Below are 20,930 nucleotides of genomic sequence, written 5' to 3' on the forward strand. Positions count from 1 at the left end.
TTGAGTCATCTAATCTGGGGTCAGGTCTTCCTTCTGACATTTTGTAGCTATGTGATTATAGGAGAATCATAGTCTAAGCTTGTCTCCTCATTATTTGAGGAGGTGTAGTAGATCAGGGAGGATACTAGAAAATGAGTTATATCAGGAGGATACTAGAATATCTGAATTAGAATCCTAGTCCTTAAATGCCATGAGCTAGATGAATCATTCTCTGAACCTTAGCTTTCTCTTCTGTAAAATGGAGCAACATAATATTTATATCACTTTCTTCACACATTATTATAAAGAATGTGCTTTTTAAACTTCAAAGTGCTATAGAAATTGGTTGGTTATTATTATCTGTCCCCAAATATCTTCAATGAATCTGTGATCTATGCAATGTGAATACTCCTTCCAAGGACACTGGTTACAAACCATCCATGCCAGTCCTTTCCTGAGGTACAGCTCTTGTTGGTATCATATTATTACAAAGAATTATGCAATGTCCTGAATTGAGGATCTTGTGAGCATTCATTTTATAATGTATTAATATAAATAAGAATTATATATATAGAAAGCCCTGGAGTCTGGAAGACTCATTTTCCTAAGTTCAAATATGACCTCAGACACTTCCTAGCTGTGTGACTCTGGGTAAGTCATTTAAACCTGTGTGCCTCAGTTTTCTCATCTGTAAAATGAGCTGAAGAAGGAAATGGCAAACCACTCCAGGATCTTTGACAACGTAAACCCAAAGGGACTCATGAAAATTGGATGTGATTGAAATGACTGAACAACAGCAGTAGCAAAACAAAAGAAAGTGATCAGGATTTAGGGGAAAATAATCAGATCACTTATTCTCCTCTTATTACTAGCATTTCCATTCACTAAAAAACACCAATTAAGAACTTAATAGAACTGAGCGACTTATAATTAATTCTTTTGCTGAATTTGGAATAAGAAGATGCTATTAGCAACAAGCTGGTCTGTGATCTTAAGTAAGTTATTGTCCCTCCCTGGGCTTCAGAGCACTCTACTAAAAAAATGGAGTATTAGTTCTACTCATGACCTAGAATATGCCCTGGTGTTTCTCAAATAAGTTATTTATTTATTGGTTTGTTTTTGATTAGGCAATTGGGGTTAAGTGACTTGCCCAGGGTTACACAGCTAGGAGGTGTAAAGTATCCAAGGCCAAATTTGAACTCAGTTCCTTCTGATTTCAGGGCCGGTGCTTTAGCCACTGCACTATCTAGCTACCTTCAAATAGGTTATTGAAAATAATCAAAAACATAAGAAATAGGAGATGCCCACATTCTATTTATTGCTGTATTTTTTCACTTTTAATATTGTGTCCCTACCTTGACAGCAAAAATTATCCTTGAAGACAGCCTAAAAGACAGCAATACCATATATATTAGAAGCACTGACCCTTGTGCCTGGAAAGGAAGGTTAAATCCTGGTCTGATCTGACTAGCTATGTAACTATGGCAAGTTACTGAAACTTTCTCTATATCTCATTTTTTTTATCTGTAAAATAGAGACAATCATACTTGTATTGCCTGTCAAACAGTTATAATTGTTTATAAACCAATTAAGATTCCATTAAGATGAATTAAGATTCATCAAGCTTGATGCAGATTGGAAGCTGGAAATAGGACTGCTTTTAGGGTCGTCTAAGCTGAAGACAAGGGAAGGAGACAAGTGAAGAGAAATATATCTAGATTAACGTCTCTGCTGTCAATCAGCAGCTATAGGAAGACAGCATCATCTTGAGGAGAGGTGAGCTGGGAAGAACAGCAGACAGAACTCTTCACATCTGGCCTGGCTGAGCATTCTTGACCCTGAGCACCTTCTTCTCTGCAGTAGAGGGAGTAGACTCCTTGAATGTTGGCAAATTAATTGAAATTTGTTGAATTTCATGAAACAATATTGGACCCTGATCTGAAGAGCATAATTCAAATTGGTAGGAAATGCCCACACTCTATTTATTGCTATATTTTTTCACTTTTAATATTGTATTATGCATTTTGTTTCTAATTATATTTTTGTTAAGGATCTCATATGAAATCCTAGGGGAGGGACAAGGAGATGAGTAAGGTGGGGAATGAGCCAAAAATCTGATTGGATAAGTCTACACAAAATTCCCAGAATAACAGAAAGAATCTGGGCTACTATCCATGAGGTCAAACCACAGAAGCCACAGGCAATATCTAAAACATGCCTCTTCAGTGCCTCATCTTCCCAAATGTTCTGATTCTTCAGATTTTTATAAACTGCCTATGGGCAACCAGAGAATAGAAGAAAGATTGTTGCTTCTCTGCACTACAAATGAATTGTCCTTCCTCCAAGCGTCTAACAACCAAGATAAACAATCAAGAATAATGAAGAAAAGCAAGTAGAATTAGATAAAGAGTTAGGAACCAGAATTCACTTGGCCTAGAAGCAAGTGATCACAAATAGAATTCAGACCAGGATGTGGAAATGAGATGAAGATTGAGATGAGATGAGATAACATACATCCTTGTGGTCAGTGTAACAAGAAAACATGATAAATACTTAGATAACAGTAACAGAAAATAATACATAATAAATGCATGAGAGGTATAAAATTCTATATAAATCTAAGGCTATCATTAAAACATTTAGAAACCAAGGAAAATTTAATGAAAGTGGTGAAATTTGAATTGTATTCTAGGTTTAAAGCTCAAAAGAATTTTAGAAATCATTCCTCCCAACCTTTTAATTTTACAAGTGAAGAAAAAGACACATAGAAGGTTAGGGTTTTCTGATTCCCAAGTTAGTGTCATTTTCATTATATCAGGTTGACCTTTAAAATATTAGTATTAATTCATTGTGAAGAGAGGGAAAGCAGAGGCTAGTCATGGAGTGTGGGTGGCTCTGACTCGATAAGGGAAGGCAGAAGGGATTTCCAGCTGGCATATTCAGGAATGAGTGCACAAGAGAGGAAGATACTTCCTGACATACATATTGTCATGTCCTGTGTCCATCCCTTGTTTCTCTGAGCTTTTCAGTGTGGATAGAAAGATTGGAGAGCTGGGATTTTGCATTTAGGATCAGGCTGAATTTGAAATGAGGGACACTTCGAGGGGAAAAGGAAACAAAGGAAGTTTTAAAAGATAGAGTAACCCTATAAACCTAATAATAGCTTATTAAAAAATTTTTCCTCATAAGACTCTGGAGTAAGGCAAAAGACAGAAGAATCATCCTTACTTTATAGATAGCGAAACCAAAGCTCCCAGGGGGACAGTAGTTTGCCTTGTGATCAAACATAGAAGCTATCTCAGCCAGGATTTTAATCTATGATGGTCTCCTTATTCTAAGTACAATGTCCTTTCCACTATATCAAACTACTTTTAAAAACTCTAGTTTAGGAGTCAGTAGTCCTTCCAGGACTACTTTTCAGTTTTACATTATTGGCTTCATGCACTCTCATTTTCAAAATGGTCAAACTGATTTTACATTTGATAAATGCTTTTTCAGTTGCTTGATTAATCCTTTTCTCTCACCCTTCATATCTAATTAGTTGCCATCTGTTGTTCCAGATGTTCTCCAAACTAGGAATGCCACATCTTAGATCTGTGTGCTTTGCACAGGTTTGTCTCCCATGTCTATGACGCTCTCACCTCCCACTTAGGCAGCTAGATGGAGCAATGGACATTTCCTAGCAGTGTAATCCTGGGCTAGGCACTTGACCTGCTTGTCTTTGTTTCCTCCTCTTTCAAATAAAAATAATAGGATAAAATGATATAATGTTTGTAAAGTGCTTTGTAAAACTTAAAGTGTTCCATAGATAGGAGCTATTATTATTAGCTTCCTCTAAATATTTCCTTGTTTTCTTCAAAGTTTAAGTCAAATTCTACTCCCTTTAGTTGTTCCCCCTCTCCCCCCTCCCCCCAATTATCTTGTTTCTATTTTGTGCCTACTTTTGTGTTTCTCTTCTTTCAGTATAACTCAGGAGGACAGGGGCTGTTTTGGGTTTTTGTATCTCCGGCATCCAGCATTGTTCCCACTTAATAAATCTTATGGATTTATTGTGGGAATGACTTCTTTAGTAAAATCTCAATTTCCTCATTTGTTTAAAAAAAAAACAAAACGGGAAGGAGAAGGAGGAGATGAAGGGTTAGCATTTAGCTTCAAGATTTGCAAAACGTTTTGCATATCTATTTTCTCTTTGACTCCCAACAATTTGCTATGAGGTGGTGGCTATTTTTATTCCAACTTTACAGGTGAGGAAACAGAGGCTGACAAAGATTAACTAGCTTGTTTAGGCTCGCCTAGTTTGCAAAGGGTTTGAGGCAGGGCGTGAACTCGAAATTCAGCATTCGGACCCTGGAGCCACCCAACTCTCTCTAGAACGAGCGTTCTCTCAAGGTCCATTCCAACTTTAAACCCCACTATCCCGAGGACCGTGTCGGAGAGAGGAGCACCTGTCGGGTGAAAGAAGAGGGTGGAAAGGCGGAGCCGCACCCACAAAGTTCTGCCCCGCCTCCTCCTCGATCCCACCCCCATCTCCCCAACCCCACCTCCGCCCCCGACCGTAATAGAGTCCAGAGATCTTTGGAAAAGAGGAAGAGAAAAGCGGAAAGCTAGTGTTCTCCGGTCCTTGGCTGGGGCTCGGAGCGGGGGAGGCAACGTCACTGCTGGGAAGCCGGATGAGCCGAGACCGGGAGGGGGTGGACTCGGCCAGTTCATTTGTCCGAGGTAACTGAGTAGGCTGGGCATGCAAATGTGCTCCCCGGGAGCTGCGGTGGAGTTGGGGGGAAGGAGGAAGCGCCGGCTTCTGTTGTTTTAAGAAGGGGGTGAAAAGGTATTTTATGGGGGGAAGGGAGCAGGGGACCGAAACGTAACAGATGAAGAAATTTTCCCAGCTCCTTGGGTTTCCCGCACCGGCTGTGCCCTGGCTGTTTGGAAGAGATCAATGGGCTGGCCGCAAAGTCCAGCTTTGGGGCTCCCGAGTGAGCTTTGATAGCGGTGAGTCCTGGGGAACCTTGGCCGTGGGGGAATGGGAGAGGAAGGGATGAGAATCGTTTTGCTTTTTGTTTTGTTTCTCCATAGGTCTTTAGAATTGTTGGGAAACAAGACTAGTCTTCTGTTGCCCCCTTGGAAGAAGGGCACAGGTTTCAATGCCCTATACGTAAGCCCTTATTCTAAAGGAGTTCCACGAAGGGTATTGGGCAGGGAGCAGTCCCAGGAAGGCGGGCTGGAGGGGAAGGAATTGGGAAGGGGATGATCAGCCCCAGAAAGTGTGATCGCGCTTGGCACCTGTGATTCTCCAGGGTGGATGGTAGGAGGTGTGCCCGACGAGTCCGAGGCACTTCTCTGACACGAGCCGTTGCGACCCCACAATCAGCCCTCTTCCCATTACCCCCACGGCATCCCTCTCTCTGGGAGTGCGTGTGGCACAGCCTTAATATCCTATTCCTAGGATCCACAGCATAGACCTAAGACGTCAACTGGGCATTTACCCGGGACTTTTTCTGAAGCGCTTACCGACGTGTGCTCAGTAGTGCTCCGAAAGGGACAAGCCTTCCAGGGACTGATCTATAAATAGTAATAAATAGTAATAACTGAGATAAAGGCTAGCACTGCCAGTAGCACAGACTCATGGACTGCTAAAGGAAGCCTTTGAGATCAAAAGAGAGGAAGTGATTTGCTCTGGATTGACCAATTTGTAAGCAACAAAATTAGGGTTGTCCCGGATTACCCAACCTGAAGTGAAAATGACTGACTTCAAGTTAAGGCACAGAATGTCATGCCTCAGCTGTGTAATCCATAATTTTCTAGAAAACCTTTAGAAAAAAGTGAGATGAAGGTTCCTAGATTCACAGAGCTTTCTCAAAGTGGTTTGGCATCATTTCTCCCCCCGTGTTAAAACATTAGTTTTTTTTTTTCAGTTAAACATTTTTTTCCCCACCTATCTCCTCTTGGAAAAAAAAAGGGGGAGGGAAAAAACCAAATCCTTTTAACTAATATATGTAGTTAAGCCAAACAGATTCACATATTGGCCATGTCCAAAAATATTTAGTCTGTCACCTCACTAGCAAGAGACAGGAGAATAGATAGTATTTTCTATCATTAGTCATTGGGAATCAGTCATATTTGAAATCATGATCAGAGTCCTTCAAAGTTTGTTCATTTTAGTTGTGTTGTTGTATTGTATAAATCCTTCTGGTTCTGCTTACCCCACTCCATATCAGTTCCCAGTTTCTTACATCACAATAGTATTCCATTACATCCATATGCCAAACTTTGTTCAGCTATTTCTCAGTTGACAAGCACCCCTTTACTTTCTTTTTCTTTGTCACCAAATAATAAGAGCGGGTATTTGGGGTATTTAGATCCTTTCTTTCTCTCTGATCTCCTTAACATATTGGCCTACTAATGGTTCACTTGATAATGTGTTCCCAGTTTGTTTTGTTTTTTGTCTTGCTATGATAATAGTTTAATTTCTGGGGAGTGATTTTGCAACACAAAAATGAACTAATATTGGCAACATGCTTCTCTTAATTTGCCTTAACTTCAGTGAGTTCTAAAGTCAAGACCCAATGCTTTTACTACTTTATACAAAGCTTCTCTCCAGAAGGCCCAATGCATTTTATAGCACAATTAAAATCATAGTAAATTGTAAAGTAGCAGACTAATCTAATTAACAAACTGAAACTCTGAATTTGGGACATACAACTAATTGGATTTCAGCAGGTAACAGAATTGTAAGTGCTCAACTAAAGACTCATTTTCTGTAAAAAGCCTTTCCTAATCCTCCAGTCTCTGTGCTTTTCCTGAGAACCTTCGTTTATCCTGTATGTGTCCTGTTTTTACATAATTATTTGCATATTGTCTCTCCCATTAGACTCTGAAGCTGTTGGAAGTAGGGGCTGTTTTTTTCTTTGTATCTCCGACTTTTGGATCAGTGTCTGAACTTAATAGGCACTTAATAAGTACTAGTTGATTGACTAGGACTGACTGGGTCCATCTCTTCTAAATAGAACATAAATTTTTTAAAGGCAGTAACTATTTTATTTTTGTCTTGGTATCTCCAAATGCCTAGCATGATACCTAGCACATAGATACCTAATAAATTCATATTGATTAATTGACTAAATTTGTGTAAAGTCACATTCCAAGTCAGAGGCTGCCATGACATGATGGAAAATGTTCTGGATTTGGAGTCAGAAAGTCCAGATCTGATTACTAGTTGTATTCTGAAGGTAAGGGTATGATATCTTATGTGGACAGAGGGAGAAAAAGAGGGAGAAAGGGAAGGAGAAAAGTAGGAAGGAAAGGAGAGAGGGAGAGAAAATAGAAAATAGAAAGAGGAAAGTGAAGGAAGAAAAAAAATGGAAAGGAAGGGATGAAGGAAGGAAGGAAAGGTCTTTTAACTGACCAATTCCAGGCTAGTTTTTCTCTTTTGCACCTCTGAACCTTTCCAAGATATCTTGATATTCTCTGGCTAGACTTCTTTCTTAAAGACCAGGTTTTAAACCAAAATCAATCTGATTTTAATTGGCCACCAATAGGTCCTAGGCCAAGCCCGGTTTGGTCATTATTAGTATCCTAATCCACTCAGATTGAATGTAAATAGCAGATGACCCAATGTAGCCTAAATCTTTATATTTAAGGTCCTCATTCTTATGAATGGAAGACATCTGTGTTATACTTAGTGCTGGACAAGTTGTACTGTTTTGACAGGACAACAGACATTGTGTCCTTTACAGGAAAACACCATGTTGCTTTGAAATCTGTGGAACTATCTCTAGAGAGCATAGATTCATAGAATTAGATGAATTTAAAGATCACCAAATCCAACCACCTCCCTCTTCCTTCCCCTCCCTCAACCCTGGGGTTTTTCCCCCCAGAGAGAAGTAACTCATTCTTAGTCATATTAAATTGTAGAATCACAATTCAAACTCAGGTCCCCTAATTCAACCTTCATGACAACCAATAAAATCCACTGGGTCTTCTAGAGAGAAGCTTTGTATAAAGTAGTGAAAGCACTTGGACTTGACCTCAGAATTCACTGAGGTTCTGGCAAATAAAGAGCATCGAGGCTTTTTGACTTCTACCATGTCACAGCAGCCTTTGACCTACAATTTGACTTCATACAAGTTTAGTCAGTGAATGGGAAGGATTCAAGTTTTTCTAAGTTTTCTTTTTAAAATGTTCTATTGTTGACCATCTAATGTAACAATGATAACCAGAGTAACTATAACATAATAAAACTTTGGTAAACCTGCTTCTTCAATAAAAAAGATGGAGTATAAATGAGTAAATTAATACTGATGTAACTTCTCTTATTTTTTGAAACTGTCCATTTCTAGGAAAGACTAGGATATGTTCACAGAAATAGTGAATTTCAAACTAGCAGTAGGAATGTGTGAAGGAAAATTGGGTCACAGCAGAGGAAGGTCTGTGAAAAATCACATCAACTTAATACTTACCTCACCAGGATAATGGACATCAAAGGGAACTGATGTTTTAAGCTCTCAGAAGTTTTTTTCTTTTCTTTTCTTTTTTTTTTTTTAACATTTTTATTAGCTCACATTTATCTATCTAGTGTTTTATTATTTTTAGTAGTATTTCATTTTTTCCCCAATTACACATCAAGATGATTTTTAGCATTCATTTTTACAAGATTTTGAATTCCAAATATTTCTTCCTCCTTTCCTCCCCTCTTTTTCTGAACATGGTAGACAATTTGATATAATTTATACATATGCTATCATGTAAAAGATATTTCCATATTAGTCATAGTTGTGAAAGAGGAAACAAATCACAAGGAAAAAAACATGAGAAAGGAAAAGTAAGTGAAAAAAAAAAAAAAACTTCAATCTGCATTCAGAGTCCATCAGTTCTTTATCTAGATATAGATAGTATTTTCCTTCCTGAATCCTTCATCCTTGTCTTGTATCATTGTGTTGCTGAGAAGAGCTGAATCATTCATGGTTGATCACACAATGTTGCTGATACCATGTACAATGTTTTCCTGGTTCTGTTCAACTTCACTTTGCATCCGTTGCAGATTTTTCTGAAATCTGTCTGTTCCATCATTTCTTATTACTATATATACTAATATATTATATGTATAATGTGTATATTATATATGTGTGTATATATGTACAATATATGTATATAATAATATATACATATATATTCTATATACTAATGGTATATATTATGAGCATCCCCCTAATTTCCAATATTTTGCCACCACAAAAAGAGCTGCTATAAATTTTTTTGTACATAGATCGTTTCCCCTTTTTTATGCTCTCTTTAGGATGCACATCTAGTAGTAGAAGGTATGCACAGTTTGGTTGCCTTTTGAGTATACTCTCAAATTGTTCTCCAGAATGGTTGTATCAGTTCACAAATCCGCCAAAAGTGTATTAGTGCCCCAATTTCCCCATGTCCTCTCCAACTTTTATCATTATCTTTTCTTGTCATCATAGCCAATCTGATAGGTATGAGGTTGTATCTCAGAGTTGTTTTAATTTTCAATCTTCTAATCAAAGGTGATTTAGAACCCTTCTTTATATGTCTATAGATAGCTTTCATTTCTTCATATGAAAACTGTCTGTTCATATCTTTTGATCATTTATCAACTGGGGTCTAGTGCTTTATTTATTTATTTTTCTTGCATATCTTTATTTTTTTTTAATTATAACTTTTTATTTACAAGTTATATGCACGTTTGTAATTTTACAGCATTGACAATTGCCAAATCTTTTGTTCCAATTTTTCCCCTCCTTCCCCCTATCCCCTCCCCCAATGGCAGGTTGACCAATACATGTTAAGTATGTTAAAGTATAAATTAAATACAATATAAGCATACATATCCTAACAGTTATTTTGCTGTATAAAAAGAATCAGAGTTTGAAATAGTATACTATTAGCTTGTGAAGGAAATAAAAAATGCAGGCGGACAAAAATCTAGGAATTGGGAATTCTATGTAGTAGTTCTTAGTCATCTCCCAGAGTTTTTTCGCTGGGTGTAGCTAGTTCAATTCATTACTGCTCTATTGGAGCTGCTTTGGTTCATCTCACTGTTGAAGAGGGCATCCATCAGAATTGATCATCATATAGTATTGTTGTTGAAGTATATAATGATCTCCTGGTCCTACTCATTTCACTCAGCATCAGTTCACGTAAGTCTCTCCAGGCCTTTCTGAAATCTCCTGCTGGTCATTTCTTACTGAACAATAATATTCCATAATATTCATATATGACAATTTATTCAGCTATTCTCTAATTGATGGGTACCCACTCAATTTCCAATTTCTGACTACTCCAAAAAGACCTGCCACAAACATTTGTAATGCTTTATTTAGCCACTAAACAGTCTGTGCATTAACTTATGAGATCCTGGAAGAAGCCTAGTAAGATTGGTATGTATTATTGTCTCCACTTTGTAGACTAGGGAGCTGAGTTTCAGAGAAGCTAAGTAACTTGCATAGTCAAAAAAACTGGTAGTTGAAAAGCTGAGATTAGATCCTAGGCAGCCAATATTCTTAATGAAGTTCTTTTGCTGCCTCTTTCAATTGTGTACAGGATAGGTCAGAATGAGGAATGCTGTTCTTCTTTCTGGCATTTTAAAAATGAATAAGAATGTAAATCATTATAAACTTACTTCAGAGAGTATTGTGAAGGCAGTGGCTTGTAAAAAGTGAAGCAGTCTATGAAAGGGGGCTCTAATATGCAATTAACCATGTTATGATAACAGGTCATCATAGGTTCAACAATTTAGAGGGAAAGGATCCCAGAAGTCAAAAAGTCCAGTCTCTTTATTTAACTGGAGAGGACAGTGGGGTCTGAAATTCTAAGTAAGTAACAGTGCTAGGATTTGAACCTAGAACTTCTGAATTGAAATTCAGCATTTTTTCTATACTGCTCCACACCATCTTTCCTTTATGATGTACTTTACAGTTTCCAAGACATTTTCCTTACAATAACCCATGTTAAGTTAGTTGTATAAATATTATTGCTCACATTTAACAAAAGGAAAATAGATTTCAGAGAGCTTAATTGATTCCGACAGGTACAAAATCTACTAATGGTTGTTGACCTTCGTTCCCAAAGAAGACCAAAATGACATTACCATTTTAGAGTCGAGTTACATTGTGACTCTGGCTGATTAGACCAATAGGAGCTTGGAATGCTCTGCCATAGGTTGGACACAAATAGTCCCTATGAACATTTGGAAGGGACTCTAAATTTGTGCATCTTGCATTTCTTCCGAGCTAATTTAATTCTGCTTTGCTCATGGAGTCCAGCACCTTCTTTGATGAGAACGCATCGTGCTGGGTAGTCCTGTGCCAGTGTCTTCCATGTCATGCAATCAATTCTAAAGTTCTTGAGACCTTGAAAGTATCCTTATATTGCTTTTTCTGACCACCATGTGAGCACTTACCCTATGTGAGTTCTCCAAAAAATAATCTTTTTTCTCTACCTCCAGTTTCCAAGGAAAGAGGAGTTTCATTTCAGTGCACTTTCAAGCTTCCTATTCTCATTCTCTGCTTTATCTTCCCCTTTTTCAACCCCCTTTTCTTCCAATCATCTTTATTTTCTGCTCCAATCTTCTCCATCAAAGTCAAAAAAGGTGGTGGAGAGTGTGTTGGGATTCAGGGGAACACTAGAATATTGGAATTCTAGTCACAGGTGTCTCAAAAGAATTTAAAGGCTTTGGCGGTGTTTAAGTCAAGAGGTGGAGTTTTATTATAATTAAAATGCTAATTCCAAAAGAGGAAGATAGCAAAGAGCAAGGAGCAAACAGGTAAATTTATAGAGAAAACTGTTAGAGGTGGAATTGGGAAGTACAGAACAAAGAACAGAGCAGGTTAAATGACATATTGCATTTAGGGTCAACATGATTGGTGAGAAGTATGGTATTGGGGGCTAACAATGACCTCCTTTCTTCTTTCATGAAAATAAGAAATGCTTATTGTTTGAGTACATGTGCAGAATAGCTTTTGAATGACAAATCAAACGTCCTTGAAGAATAGCTTGGTGGAATAAAGCCCAATTCCTTTTCTTTCACACTTATTCTTTAAGTTATATAAATCATTCCTAAAAGCCACATTCTTTTTTTTTTTTTTTGACAAAGTAGACAGTGCTCTTTATTTGAGACAATTTCCATGCCTCTATTCCCTTAGATTGACCATATCTATTGTTATATTGTTATTTCTTTTCTTTTTTTAATAGCTTTTTATTTACAAGTTATATGCATGGGTAATTTTACAGCATTGACAATTGCCAAATCTTTTGTTCCAATTTTCGCCTCCTTCCCCCCACCCCCTCCCCTAGATGGTAGGATGACCAGTATGTGTTAAATATATTAAAATATACATTAAATACAAAATAAGTTTACATGTCCAAACCGCTATTTTGCTATACAAAAAGAATCGGACTCTGAAATATTGTACAATTAGCTTGTGAAGGAAATTTTTAAAAAATATGCCTGCAGGCAAAAATATAGGGATTGGGAATTCAATGTAATGGTTCTTAGTCATCTCCCAGAGTTCTTTCCCTGAGTGTATCTGGTTCAGTTCATTACTGCTCCCTTGGAACTGATTTGGTTCATCTCATTGCTGAAGATGGCCAGGTCCATCAGAATTGATCATCATATAGTATTATTGTTGAAGTATATAATGATCCTGGTCCTAAAGCTACATTCTTAGGTAATGAAATCATTCCCAAGGTCAGATGGTCTGGAAAATTCCAGGTCTCTACTACTACTGGGGAGAAAATTTAGTCTTGTTTAAAGTTTTCTTTTGTTTAGTGCTTTTTTAGAGAGGCATGGCCATATGGAAAGTATGACCTAGGCTATCAAACCAAGCTGTGGTTAGGTCATTGAATTACTGGAAGGTTGTCCTGAGATCAGGAGCAGCTAAGACTGACCTATCTAATTGTACACTGTACACTGTAGCTAGGACAAAATTAAGGATGTAGGATAGAATTAAGATCCTCTCTTTGACTTGTAAAACCCTTCATTATCTTGCCCCCTGTCTACCTTTCCAGTCTTCTTACACCTCGTCTCCTAGATTCTGCAATCTAGTCACACTTATCACCTTGCTGCTCCTCTCACATGAAAGGCTTATCTTCCAATTCTGTGCATTTTCACTACTATGTCTCATTCCTGAAACTCTCACTCTCTTCATCTCTGCCTTCTGGCTTCCTTCAAGTTTCAGAGAAAGTTCTGCCTGCTAAAAGAAGCCTTTTTCTTCTGCCTTTACCTTAGTGCTTTCTCTCTGAGATCATCTCCAGTTTATCCTGTCTATATCTTGTTTGGGGTTGTTTTCATGTTGTCTTCCTGCCTCAGACTGTGAGCTCCTTGAGAATAGAGACTGATTTTTTGGCCTTTCTTTGTGTATCTAGTGCTTGACAAGAGTATCTGGTACATAGTAAATTCTTCTTGGTACATAGTAGATACCCAATAAGTGCTGGATGACTTGACTGGTCACTGGGTGATGGATTTTCTCCACCCCAGTAGCACACTAAGGCCCTCTCCTTTGATGCTTTGGAGAAATGAGAGGGAGCCTGTCAGTTGAATTTTCCTACCAAAGACATTTTTTTGTTGTCCATCAATAAGTAGACACTTTAATGGATGATCTATAATTTTTTTGATCATAGGTAGTTATTAGGTATCTTATGGTTCTAACGTTATGGGTTTTAGAGCTGAAAGGAATTTTGAGATTATTTAGTTTAGTTTTCCAGCCTTCTCTCTGTTTTCCCTCCCCTATAGAAAGGAAATATGCCTGTGATCACATTAGTACAGTATGGAGTCTTCACGAATATCCATTTTCATGCTGTTTATTTATTTATAAAACATTTGATAAATCCCTATTGTGTGTAAAGGACTATCTCAAGTTGTGAGAAATACTCAACATTTTGATAAGACATATCCCCTGCCTGTCCTTTAGGAACTTAGTCTGACTGGGAGATAAGATAAACACTGACAACTACAATTCAGGAAGTTTAGATTTATATTAATACAAGCTTAATTTTATAAATAGTGTCACCCAGTGAAGAATATGCTGAGCTTGAAGTCTCCAAGAACTAGGATCTAATCCAGTCTTTGACATTTAGCAGATTAATGATCCTGGCAAGTCACTTAACTTCTGGGGGCCTCAACAACTCTTCAGGATTTACCTGTTAAGTCATAGGGGGTATTCCTTACAAGGGGAGTCCCCTCAGTAGGAAAACATAGATCCTTTACAAACTTCCAATTTGGAGATCTCTTTTTTCCCCCTGAATACTATTTTATTTTTCTAAATACATGTAAAGATAATTTTCAACATTCTTTTTTTTTTTAGATTTTATGTTTCAATTTTTTTTCTCCTTCCCTTCTTTACCTCCTTCACCCAAGACAGCAAGTAATCTGATATAGGTTATATATGTATAATACTTTTAAATCATACAAAATAAGGAAAAAATAAGGAGAAAGAAACAGCAAACAAACAAAAAAAATTCTCTCCTATTAAAACCTTTACACTAATAAGGCCTATGAAAATTTGAGAAAAGTTCAGTTACTTTATTTAGAGAACCTTTTTTGGATCAGGGAGTTCTATTTGTACAGTTCTGAGGATGGAAGACTTCAAGGACAGAAAAAAATCAAAGGCCCTTCGGAAAATAACAGTCTCATATATGTTTGTAGCACTTTGTCATTTACAAAGCACATATGATTCCATGATATATCCTTTGACCATGATTAAAAAAAAAAAAAAAAAAAAACCTTATTACAGAGGTAGAGTAGGCATTATTGTACTGATTTGACAATTGATGAAACTGACACCCATAGAGGTAAAATAACTTATTCTGGATCATATAACAAGTTAGTGACTCAGCCAGGACTCCTCCTTAAGAGAAGGAACTATTTCATTGTTGTCTCTATATCTTTTAGCACAGTGCCTAACACATGGTAGGTGCTTTAGAATGTTTGTTGAAATGAGTTAAATTGCATTTTGGTTTTAAGTCTGATTTTCTTTCTGCTCTCATACCATGCTTCTCCCTTGTCAGGTTGTTCCTAATCTCAAGGAAGTTATGCTCTATTAGGAAGAAAAAATGCAAAGCAAAAGCAAATAAAACATGATCACATATAAAGCATTTATGTTGAACACACTAAATATTAGAAAGGTTTAAGGAAAAGGATATCCTTGAGAATTAGAACAATCCGAGAAGGCTTTATAGAAGAGGGAACTTTGAGCTGGTCCTGAAAGACCAACTATGCTTTTATGCTCCTTTAGAGAGTTAAGGAAGGATGTTCCAGGTTGAAAGGAATGCTAATAGTGAAAGTTAAGACAGAATAGGACAGCTATGCTGAGGACCAGACGCTATTCTAACTAAAACAGAGAGAACGCTTGTTTCAATGTAACTAACATTTCTTAAAGGAAGTGGTGGGTTGGTAAAAGTTTAACAACTAAAGTGGAAGTAAAGAGGGATCAGGAAAGTATATCTTAACTTAAAAATGTTGCAATCAGGAGGCAGACAATGCAGTTAAAGGGGAAAAAAAAAATCATTGAAGACTTTTTTTTCTTTAGCAAGACAGTGGAAATAAAAACTTTTTCCCCCCTGAAGCAATTGGGGTTAAGTGACTTGCCCAGGGTCCCACAACTGAGATCAGATTTGAACTCGGGTCTTCTTGACTCCAGGGCTGGTGCTCTATTCACTGAGCCACCTGGCTGTGTCTGAAAACATTTTTGAAAGAAAAGTGGAACAGCTAGTTGGTACTATAGATAGAGTGTCAACCCTGGAGTTCAAATATGGCCTCAAACACTTGACACTTGTTAGCTATATGGTCGTAGAGAAGTCACTTAACCTCAATTGAGAGAGAGAGAGAGAAAGAGAGAGAGAGAGAGAGAGAGAGAGAAATAAAGAGAGAGAGAGAGAGAGAGAGAGAGAGAGAGAGAAGAGAGAGAGAGAGAGAGAAGGAGGGAGGAAACGAAGAGGAAAGGAAGGAGGGAGGGAGAGAAGAAAGAAGGAAGGAAGGAAAGAAAGTGAAGTGAAGAGGGATCAGGAATGTATGCCAAATATTCCTGATTTCAATTTTCATTCTTACCATCTTCTCCATCACTTTTTAAAGCCTAAAACCCAAGAAAACAATCAATCCCTGATTTGTTGCCATGTGTTAGGGAGGGAAAGAAGGAGGAAAAAGAAGGAAGGAAGGAAAGAGAGAAAGAAAGAAAAAAAAAGAAAAAAGGCACGACCGTGATATGCAGTGTGGATGGGAAAAGGAAGCCTCTAAAGAGGACACCAGATTAAGAGACCTTTGCAATCATTCAGTTTTGAAGATGTATACTAACGTAGTAAAAGGGAAAAGATAGATACATACAAGAGATATTTCAAAATAAAAATCAGTAGAGTTTGGGGATTGAAAGAATGAAGTAATCAAAGTTAGCTTTACATATTTAAGCACATCACTGCAATGAAAGTGATAAGTAGACTGGGAACAGGGAGTGGGAGCTACCTGATGAGAATTTAAGAAAATGACATATTAAATCTAGGTTATCCATAGTACTGCTTCCATGAATTGTTCCCTTTTTTGCCTATTGGGACCAAACAAAGCAACTGACCAATTGTGACATGCTGTGGTTTTCCCTTTTTTTTGTATCTTCAGGATTTCATTCTAAGGCTTCTTTCATCCCATGGCAAACCAAAGTCCATCTCTCCGAAATCTGGGGTACATCAGACTATATTCATATTTCCTCTCCTTTATCACAAACTTTGAGGGAGTGGTCACCCGCCCACCCTTAGGGTTACCAACATTTCCACCCTCAGAAACCAGTTTTTCTAATTTTCTGAGAATCACACCCAAACTAGAATTCCTCCTTGCCTACTTCCTACCTTGTTTGCTACAAAAAGATATTAGTTGCTCTCCCTTTGAAAAGAACCCCAACAGATATCTGAATAACTGAAGTTGCCCATTATTCCTACATAATATCCCCTATGCTAGGCTTGGAATCCATACTTCATCTATTTCTTCTTTCTGCTCCAGTGACCCATAATATACTCTGATGACCAGATTTTCTTTGCCCCTCTTAATGTTTACTTTGTGCAAAGCATTGTGCTAGATGCTGGGAATACAAATAGAAGGTAAGATAACTTACTATTTAATATGGAAGGGTGGGGTGGACAACACAGATAGGAGACCAGTTCTAAGTCAGATGGAAAGACCTAGTGATCTTCAGAGGGCAGTAGCAAAGTAAAAAAATTTTTTTAATTTCATCTTCATTGATAAAACCATATTTGTTGAACTATTTGTACCAAGGCTTTTTAATTTGATGTAATCGAAATTTTCTATTCTGTGGTCAGTAATGGTCTCTAGTTCATCTTTGGTCACAAATTTCTTTCTCCTCCACAAGTCTGAGAGATAAACTATTCTATGTTCCTCTAATTTATTTATAGTCTCGTTCTTTATGCCTAGGTCATAGACCCATTTTGATCTTATCTTGGTATATGGTGTTAAGTGTGGGTCCATGCCTAATTTCTGCCATACTAATTTCCAATTATCCCAGCAGTTTTTATCAAATATTGAATTCTTTTCCCAGAAGTTAGGGGCTTTGGGTTTGTCAAACACTAGATTGCTATAGTTGACTATTCTGTCTTGTGAGCCTAGCCTTTTCCACTGATCCACTAATCTATTTCTTAGCCAATACCAAATGGTTTTGGTGACTGCTGCTTTATAATATAATTTTAGATCAGGTACAGCTAGGCCACCTTCATTTGATTTTTTTTTTCATTAATTCCCTTGAGATTCTTGACTTTTTATTGTTCCATATGAATTTTGTTGTTATTTTTTCTAGATCAATAAAATATTTTCTTGGAAGTCTGATTGGTATAGCACTAAATAAATAGATTAGTTTAGGGAGTATTGTCATCTTTATTATGTTCGCTCGGCCGATCCAAGAGCACTTAATATTTTTCCAATTATTTAAGTCTGACTTTATTTGTGTGGAGACTTTTTTATAATTTTGCTCATATAATTCCTGACTTTCCTTTGGTAGATAGATTCCCAAATATTTTATGGTATCAACAGTTATTCTGAATGGAATTTCTCTTTGTATCTCTTGCTGTTGGGTTTTGTTGGTGATGTATAAAAATGCTGAGGATTTATGGGGATTTATTTTGTAGCCAGCTACTTTGCTAAAATTATGAATTAATTCCAATAGCTTTTTGGTAGAATCTCTGGGGTTCTCTAGGTATACCATCATATCATCTGCAAAGAGTGATAGTTTGGTTTCCTCATTGCCTACTCTAATTCCTTTTATATCTTTCTCGACTCTTATTGCCGAGGCTAGTGTTTCTAATACGATATTAAATAATAATGGTGATAGTGGGCAACCTTGCTTCACTCCAGATCTTACTGGGAAAGGTTCCAGTTTTTCCCCATTGCATATGATGCTTACTGATGGTTTTAAATATATGCTCCTGACTATTTTAAGGAAAAGTCCATTTATTCCTATGCTCTCAAGTGTTTTTATTAGGAATGGATGTTGGATTTTATCAAATGCTTTTTCTGCATCTATTGAGATGATCATGTGGTTTTTGTTTGTTTGGTTATTGATATAGTCAATTATGTTAATAGTTTTCCTAATATTGAACCAGCCCTGCATTCCTGGTATAAATCCTACTTGGTCATAGTGTATTATCCTGGTGACAATTTTCTGTAATCTTTTTGCTAATATTTTATTTAAGATTTTAGCATCAATATTCATTAGGGAGATTGGTCTATAATTTTCTTTCTCTGTTTTCAGCCTACCTGGTTTAGGTATCAGTACCATATCTGTGTCATAAAAGGAGTTTGGTAGGACTCCTTCAATCCCTATTTTTTCAAATAGTTTATATAACATTGGAGTTAATTGTTCTTTAAATGTTTGGTAGAATTCACATGTAAATCCATCTGGTCCTGGGGATTTTTTCTTAGGGAGTTGATTGATAGTTTGTTCTATTTCTTTTTCTGAGATGGGACTGTTTAGGATATTTACTTCTTCCTCTGTTAGTTTGGGCAAGCTGTATTTTTGGAGGTATTTTTCTATTTCATTTAAGTTGTCGAATTTATTGGCATAAAGTTGGGCAAAGTAACTCCTAATTATTGCTCTAATTTCCTCTTCGTTAGTGGTGAGTTCTCCCTTTTCATTTTTAAGACTAACAATTTGATTTTCCTCTTTCCTTTTTTTAATCAGATTTACTAAGGGTTTGTCTATTTTGTTGGTTTTTTCATAGAACCAACTCTTAGTTTTATTAATCAATTCAATAGTTTTTTTACTTTCAATTTTATTGATCTCACCTTTTACTTTTAGAATTTCAAGTTTAGTGTTTGACTGGGGGTTTTTAATTTGTTCCTTTTCTAGCATTTTTAATTGCAAACCCAATTCATTGACCTTCTCTTTCTCTATTTTATACAAATAGGCCTCTAGAGATATGAAATTTCCCCTTATTACCGCTTTGGCTGCATCCCATACATTTTGGTATGATGTCTCATTATTATCGTTTTCTTGGGTGAAGTTATTAATTATGTCTATGATTTGCTGTTTTACCCAATCATTCTTTAGTATGAGATTATTTAGTTTCCAATTATTTTTTGGTCTACTTCCCCCTGCTTTTTTGTTGAATGTAATTTTCATTGCGTCGTGGTCTGAAAAGGATGCATTTACTATTTCTGCCTTACTACATTTGAGTTTGAGGTTTTTATGTCCTAATATATGGTCAATTTTTGTATAGGTTCCATGAACTGCTGAAAGGAAAGTGTATTCCTTTCTGTCTCCATTACATTTTCTCCAGAGATCTATCATATCTAGCTTTTCTAGTATTCTGTTTACCTCTTTGACTTCTTTCTTATTTATTTTCTGGTTTGATTTATCTAATTCTGAGAGTGCAAGGTTAAGATCTCCCACTATTATAGTTTTACTGTCTATTTCTTCTTGCAGCTCTCTTAGTTTCTCTTTTAAGAATTTAGATGCTACCCCACTTGGTGCATATATGTTTAATATAGATAGTGCTTCATTATCCATGCTACCCTTTAGCAAGATATAGTGTCCTTCCTTATCTCTTTTAATTAGGTCAATTTTTGCTTTAGCTTGATCTGAGATCAGGATGGCTACCCCTGCTTTTTTGACTTCACCTGAAGCATAGTAGATTTTGCTCCAACCTTTTACCTTTAACCTGCATGTATCTCCCCGCTTCAGGTGTGTTTCCTGTAAACAACATATTGTAGGATTCTGGCTTTTAATCCATTCTGCTAACCGCTTCCTCTTTATGGGGGAGTTTACCCCGTTCACGTTTATGGTTAGAATGACCAATTCTGTATTACTTGCCATCTTGTTAACCCCGGTTTATGCTTTCCTCCCTTCTTTCCCCTTTCCCCCCCTTCCAAGTATTAAGCTTGTGAGCACCCCTTGCTTCTCACAGCCCTCCCTTTTTAGTGTCCCTCCCCCCGCCTTAGAGTTCCTCCCCCTATCTTACCCCTTTCCCTCCCAGTTCCCGTATTCCCTTCCGCTTAGCTTATTCCTTCCCTTTCCACTTTTCCCTTCTCACTTTTCAATGAGATGGGAGAAGTTTCACCATAGATTGAATATGTCTTAAGATTTTTCACTTAAAGCCAATTCTGAAGGCAGTAAGATACCCACTATATTCATCCCCCTCCATTCTTTCTCTCAGATATAATAGGTTTCCTATGCCTCTTCATGAGATGTACTACCCCCACTTTACCCTTTTTCTGGTACAATGTCCTTTCCACATCAATTTCTAGAACAAGGTATACATGTATTCTTTATACATCTATATAGTCAAAATATAGTTCCCAAGATTAATCTTTACCTTTTTAGATTTCTCTTGAGTTCTATATTTGTAGATCAAACTTTTTGTTAAGTTCTGGTTTTTTCATCAGAAATAGATGAAATTCGCTTACTTCGTTGAATGTCCATCTTCTTCCTGGAAAAAGATGC

The 20,930-nt window shown here is 37.0% G+C and overlaps 1 protein-coding gene across 1 annotated transcript in view; it reads left to right on the forward strand.

Moving 5' to 3' along the window:
• The first annotated feature begins 4,802 nt into the window (after positions 1-4,802).
• The window catches only part of IL4R (interleukin 4 receptor), a 52,870-nt gene continuing 36,742 nt past the window's right edge, over positions 4,803-20,930 (forward strand). The window contains exon 1 of the mRNA XM_051988265.1: positions 4,803-4,968. The gene's annotated coding sequence lies outside the window, so the exon portion shown is untranslated. The remainder of the gene's footprint in view (positions 4,969-20,930) is intronic.

The sequence above is a fragment of the Antechinus flavipes genome, chromosome 1, assembly GCF_016432865.1.
Source record: "Antechinus flavipes isolate AdamAnt ecotype Samford, QLD, Australia chromosome 1, AdamAnt_v2, whole genome shotgun sequence".
Classification (NCBI taxonomy): domain Eukaryota; kingdom Metazoa; phylum Chordata; class Mammalia; order Dasyuromorphia; family Dasyuridae; genus Antechinus; species Antechinus flavipes.